Raw genomic sequence first — 7,574 nt, 5'->3', positions numbered from 1 at the left:
AGGACTATGACTTATGTTCATTAGAGGAATCAGTGGTACTTAAGGAGTTAGATGTAACTACAGGGACAAAATGGTAAATTGGCCCAACTATACTTACGAGCGATTTGTGAAGGGTTATCGCACTGTTGATTGGTTGATATTGACACAAAAATATGTCTATAGTGAGAAGAGTGCAACTATCGATTTTTAGTGGAATGTCCGGTAGTTAACAGATGGTGGATCTCGTGACTAAAGAGTTTAGTTAGTTATTCACGTACCGTTGGAGCTTCAAGCTACAGGTCCATAAGGTCCCCTTGGTAGCTCAATGGATTCAAGTTGATAATCAGTTCTTGGGGTTGATTTGAAGTGTTCAAATTAACATGAGAAAATTCAATTATATATGATATAATTGGTGTGATGTATGAGATACATCAAGTAGAGGATTAATGTAAATATGATTTATATTAAGTACCATAAAATAGAAAAAGAATTATGGTTTGTATGATTCATGAGATGAAATATTAAAACCATAGGTTATAAATATAACATGGTAAATTGGTTATCATATTTATTTATAATAATATTAATTATTTGATAATTAGTTTCTTTTTCTCTAATAATCAATTGAGTGGGAGGTTATTGATGGTTTTATGGTAACTGTGAAATAAAAGAAAAAATGTTTTCCTAATTTTAGAGGGTTACTACTTACGGAAAGAACTCACGGAGAAGCTATCAAGTGAAATTGTTTCACTAAGCGATAGCTATAGAGAGACTAAACAATCATGGACTTTGACTATACGATAGTTCATTCAGCTGATCGTTGCTAAACAATCACTTGACTTTGTCTATATGATAGGCTGCCATTTACTACACAATCTAGCATATTGTCTATACGATAGACAACTTTCTATCTCCCACTTGCTCGATCGTCTACACCATCATTGTCCTTCAATCTCATCTTGAAGCCAAGTTCATACAGAGCTCACAACTCCTGGATTCTCACACGAGAATACCAAGGTAAACATTTTGGTGGTGTCCTCACTCAACTCGATTGGTTTCGAGGAGCCGAAGGCCGTTCGTTGGGTTCATGATCATTGTGTTTGTTGTGTTCGTGCTCGTGATCGTGTTGCACCGGTCATTGCGTTCAAGGGCTGTGTTGGTATGGACGCTTGTAGATTGATCGAGGGAGTTTGAAGAATGGTTTTTCAAAGGTATGCCTACTCTATCCCTTGATTCTATCATTTAGCATGTTGTAATTCTGTGTTGGCATGACCTGTTAGTGTCCATTCTTGTACTGTAATTATTTATGTTCAATTCAAATGGAATTTGGAACAATCTTTCCGCTGCTCATGGAAATCCTCACGTTTAATTTCCTTCAAGCTAGGGATAGACAAAGGAGAACAATTACACTTCCAGCTAGATATACTGAAATGAACCATATGAATCTGGTTTTGAATGTTGTTTTAGCTCCTACTAACCAAGAACCAACAACCTTTGAGGAAGTAACAAGTTGTGCTAATGCAAGGTATTGGATTAAAGTTATGAATGAGGAGATGCATTCACTAAAGGTGAATGACACTTGGTCTTTAGATCCTCTACCAAAGGGTTACAAACCTGTTGCCTCTAAATGGAATTCCAAACTTAAGGAAGGAGTATCCTGTGATCAAAATCCTAGGTATAAAGCTAGATTGGTTTCAAAGGGAAGGAATAGACTATTCTGAGATTTTTTCTCCCGTTGTCAAACAAACCTCCATAAGACTTCTTCTATCCTTAGTTGCTCAAAATAATTTAGAATTGTATCAACTAGATGTCGAAACTGCTTTTCTTCATAGACATCTAGAGGAGACAATCTATATGATGCAACCTAAAGGATTTGAAGTAAAAGGAAAAGAAAATCTCTATTGCTTACTCAACAAGTCTATATATGGTTAAAACAATCACCTAGGTGCTGGTATAAGAGAGTTAATGACTATAATTCTAGTATTAGATTCAAAAGAAGTTCATTTGACATATGTGTTTATGTAAATACAGGTTCTTACAAGGAAAAAGTTTACCAACTCATATATGTAGATGATATGTTGCTGGCAGGTAGGTCCAAAGGAGGTCTAACCCATGTTAAAAACCTCTTAAAAAAGGAGTTTGATATGAAGGACTTGGGAGAAGCAAACAAGGTTCTAGGAATAGAGATCCAAAGGAACAAAGAGGAGTCTATCCTAAGCATCAATCAGTCCAATTACTATGAGAAGATCCTTAACAGGTTCAACATGAATGATGTAAAACCTTTGAGCTTACCTATTGCTCAACACTTTAAGCTTTCCTTAGCTAACTCTCCTAAAGATTCTAACCAATAACATCAGAAACAAATGGTTGCCATACCCTATAGTAAAGCAGTCGAAAGCCTAATGTATTTAATGATTTCTACCATACCTGATCTCTCATATTCAGCTAGCTTAGTTAGTAGATATATGTCTAATCCTGGTAAGAGACACTTGGAGCCTACTAAATGGATCCTAAGGTACTTGGTCTGGTCTAAAAACTCAAGATTAGTCTACCAAAGATCAACTGAACAAAACTTAGAACTTTATGGATATGTGGATGCTGACTATGTTGGTGATTTGGACAAAATGAGGTCCTTAACAGGTTACCTTTTCCTATATGATCCTAATCTAATTAGCTGGAAAGCAACACTATAGCCTATAGTAGCCTTATCTACAATTGAAATTGAATATATGGCTTTAACAGAAGCAATCAAGGAGGCATTGTGGCTTAAGGGATTGCTGAAAGACTTTGGAATAGATAAAACAGTGGTGAAACTCTACTGTGACAACCAAAGTGCTATCCATTTATCCTGAAACCCTAAAATACCACACTAGAACTAAGCACATTGATATCAAGTATCATTTCATTAGAGATAAAATTGAGACAGGGGAGATAGAAATTTTAAAGGTTCATACTTCAGACAATGCAACTGACATGTTAACGAAACCTATTTCAAAGCTTAAATTGTTCAAATGTGTAGAACAGGTTAGTTTTGAGCTTCCAGACACAGGGTAGATAGAATGGCCAGAATCAGAAAGATTAGAAGATTGCAAGGCAGTGGAGTCAAGGTGGAAAATTCGAAGAAGATTTGACTTAAATACCTTAGTTTTTTTATTTTTTTTATAACTAACTTTACAGCTAGTATACTCTATAAATACCTCTTATTCTTAAAAGAAAACATAGAGAGTTATCATAATTTTTCCTACTTTTCTATAAACAACAAAAATTGTACGCAATCTTCATTAGTAAAGAACTTAGATCTTCTTGTAGACGTAGGCAATCTTACTGAACCACGTAAACACTATGTCTCACCTTCTCACCTTATCTTTCTTATTCATACGATCGCTTTCTTTACTGCAAATTGCGCACCATTCATTCACCATTCAAATCGCATCGAATCATCTGAGTATCAAGTTCAATCGTGCATCGATCTTCTCTATTTACGTCGACTTGATCGTTTTCACCTTAAAGTCGCACCGAGTATCATTCAAGAATCATCGAGTAAGAATGAGTATTAGTTTAGTTGTCATCAAGTTCCATCGAGGATTTAATAGAGACTTTCCAGACGAAGAAGGGAATTCTCATCGAGCATCGAGTTTCAAGTATCGAGGATTTGAAAAAAATATTTTCGAGCCTTTTCTTCATTCTTCCAGCGTTGATCTTGAGTATTTAGGCCTAGTGAAGAGTGGTTAGCCCAATAGTTGGACTCCGCTAGTGATGCAAACTAAAATTGTGTTAATGCTCTCTAACTGGAAAAGAAGTGGATTGCAGCCTAAGAAGAAGCTTCCTCTTAAAGCTCATGAAGACTTAGTGTTATTTTCAATGTTGTTGATAAAGTTACATTTCGTTAATCAATTCATTCATCTTTGAAAAAGAAGCTTGAGACATACTACATGTAGCTCATGAGGGAACATCCAAAGTTAAAATGTCAAAACTTCAATTACTTACCTTACATTATCAAAACTTGAAAATGCTTGATGATTAGACCATTGTTGAATTTTATGTTTGTCTTCTTTATATTCCAAATGAATCACTTGTCTCGAGAGAGACGTATTAAGAAGGAAAGCATGTTAGAAAAGTTATTAGATCCCTGCCTAAAAGATTTGACAGGAAGTGGCTATTGAAGGGAATCAAGATATTGCTAAAATTAAAGTTGATGAGCTAATGGGATCTCTTCTTCGTTCTGAAATGACCTTATACATCCAACTTGATAAGAACAACAAAGGAAGGCCCTATAGGTTTAAGTTTAATAAGAGTTTCTTCCTAAGTTAACATTTCACGAATTTGAAAACATGGGAGAATGTCATGACTGCAAAGGATACTATTTTATTCTAGAAGGAGAAGCGTCTCTTTCTTTTCGTTCTTTTGTTTTTTTATGAGTACCAGTAGTAATAATGGTATGAAGCATAGTATAACATCACAATACAAGCTTCCCACCCCAAAACATAAAGTTGTCGACATCCCTATGATTAAAGAGAAATGAAAAACACAAAATAAATTTGAATGAGAATAAGTTTTGTGAAGAGAATCTCACAATTTAAACTAATGAAAAATACATAATCTTTTATAAATTAAATTCTTGAAACTTTCCCTCCTTTAAAAAAGTCTTGTAACAACGTATAAAAATCAAAAGAAATCTAGTTGCCTATTTTTTTATGTATATCCCCATAGCAGCTACATTGTTATTTTATAATTGACTGCTATTCTAGTGAAACAGACACATCCCTATCAAAAAATATTGCTATATTATAACTAACAGCTATTATATAGATTTTTTCTGAAATGAGGTTGTATAAAAATCCATTACACTATTGATCATGCAACATCCCAATTTTAAAAGCAATCTCAAAGTGGTTTACAAGTGCATTATGATGAACCAAATGAAAACTAGACGTATGACCAAGCAGTGTGTGGTGTTATTGTTTGTGTTGTGTTTGGCAATACTTGATGAGACCAAGGCTGCGGAGCTTGCAAAATGGCAAATCCACGTTGTGAATGGGCTCAGCAATAGCCAAATCCTATTTGTTCATTGTAAATCTAAAGACAATGATTTAGGAGAACACAAATTAAATGTTGGAAGTGAATTCAATTGGAGATTTAGAGTAAACTTTTGGAATATGACGTTGTTCTGGTGTTACTTGTAGAAGCCAAATGTACAACATTCATTGTTCCAAGCCTTTTGGATTGAGAGCACATCAGTTTGGCTCTATAATATGTGCTACGATTCTAACTGCATTTGGATTGTTAAGGATGATGGAATTTATTTAAAAGACAACACTAATCATAAAGATGTTTTGATTTATAAATGGGAATAACTATGCACCAAAAACATATTGCTCTATTATTGTAAAGGGTTGGTTTGGATCAATATAAAGTTTTAGCTACTGTGAAGTTTTTTCTCCTGTGTGTTTAAGTGGCCATATCAACAAAATATTATTGTTGGTTTAGTAGAAAAAAGAAAACTATTATTGTTGTACTATAAACCAAGAAAATGAAAATTAACCACATCTCTTTCATACTATCTTATTTCTCTTAATGGAATTTATTGGTTTAGTATTCAGAAAAAAGAAAACTATTATTGTTGTAATATAAATCTTATTCAACTTTTACATGTCTCACAATTCTTTTCTTCTTTTCATTTCATTTTTCCATTATTTGTACGTTCGTTTGCCTTTCTAGTTCTTGGTTCCCATGGTATTAATCTAAGAGCAATATACATGAGTAAATTTAAAATTGTTGTCGCTTGAAATACTGTTTTATGAGTGAATAATAATAAAGGAGGTTAAGGTATGGATAAGAAGATTTTAATCAAGTCTTAAATTTACAATCTTGGAAATGTAACATTTCATTGTATTAAAATTTAATATTTAAAACCCCGATCTCATTGTTTCAAAATTTTCATCCAAATATTTTGAGATAATAAATTAGAAAATAACTTAAAGTATAATATAATATCACAATACAAGCTTCCGACCCCCAAACTTAAAGTTGTCGACATCCCCATGTGAAGGAAATTGAACTTGAGATTTTCATGAGCAGCCGAAAAAAGATCATTCCAAATTACATATCATAAATGAACATTACATTTACAGTTGTAAACAACACATAACATTTATACAATCGATATAGAAATGAAAGTATGATAACTACATATGAACAAGGAAAAAGATACAAAAATTTGTAGACTCATCTCCACGCTCCTTGCTCACGAACGCTCAAACACAGTAACCTTGAACACTCGAACACCACGACTGCAACACTGCACGAACACTTTGCACTCGTCCTCAGTGATCGCCTCCGTCATGAACACTCCAGCAAGAACACAAATGGCCTCCACAAAACCTCGATGGTGTCGAGTTGAGTATGACACCACCAAGAAGGTTACCTTGGTATTCTCGGTGTTAGAATCTAGAGGGTGGGCTCTGTTCGGACTTGGAATGAGGCAGACGAAGGAGGAATGAACAATCGTGTACACGATTGGGAAAGTGGGAGATGGCTGAAACCTATCGCATAGGTTGATGCCCAATCGTTTAACTAAAGCTAAGCGATTGTCTAGCAAAAGCTAAGCGATCATTTAGCTCATCGTTTAGCTCAGTGTCTGTCGCCTACAAAAAAACTACACGATCATTTACTAAAACATGTTGTCGCTTAGTAAATCCGTATTTACTTGACATGCGCCTTGAGTTTTCTTTTTGCGAGAGAAATCTCAAAAATAATTTTTGCCAAAAGTTACTAAAATTAGGAAAATAATTTTTCTTTTAACTCATGGTTACCATGAATCACCAATAACCACTCACTCAATTGGTTATTAAAGAAAAAAAATTAATTATCCAATAATTAATTTTATTATAAATATAAATGATAACCAACTTATCATACTATATTTATAACCTATAGTTTTAATATTTCATCTCATGAAACATATAAACCATAATTCTTTTTCTATTCTATGGTACTTAATGTAAATCTCATTTACATCAATCCTCCACAAGATGTATCTCATAAATCATATTGATTATATCATATATAATCAAAATATCTCTTGTCAATTTGAATATTTCAAAACAACAGTAATAACTGATCCTCAACTGAATCCATTGAGCTACCAAGGGGACCTTATGGACCTGTAGCTCGAAGCTCCAATGGTATGTGAATAACTGACTAAACTCTTTAGTCATGGGATCCACCATTCGTTAACTACCAGGCACTCCACTAAAGACCGACAGTTGAACTCTCTTTACTACATATATATTATGTGTCCATCTTAACCAATTAGAAGTGTGACAACCCTTCACAGATCACTCGTAAGTACAGCCAGGAAAATAATCGTTATGCCCCTGTAGTTACATCTAACTCTTTAAGTACCACTGATCCCTCTAATGAACATAAGTCATAGTCCTACTATGACTGTGTCCTCTCTTTCAAAGAGAAGTTGTGGCCACTATGTTCAAGCCCTGGAATCAGCCCTGAATGGGACCAATCTCTCTACTTATCCCTGCTTCAAGAAAGAAGTGAATTCAATCTTGTGGATTGAGTTCCCAGCTTCTAGATCAGAC

Source organism: Benincasa hispida, chromosome 9, assembly GCF_027475165.1.
Source record: "Benincasa hispida cultivar pf3 chromosome 9, pf3_genome.v1.1, whole genome shotgun sequence".
Classification (NCBI taxonomy): Eukaryota; Viridiplantae; Streptophyta; class Magnoliopsida; order Cucurbitales; family Cucurbitaceae; genus Benincasa; species Benincasa hispida.
Note: the sequence above shows the minus strand (reverse complement) of the source record.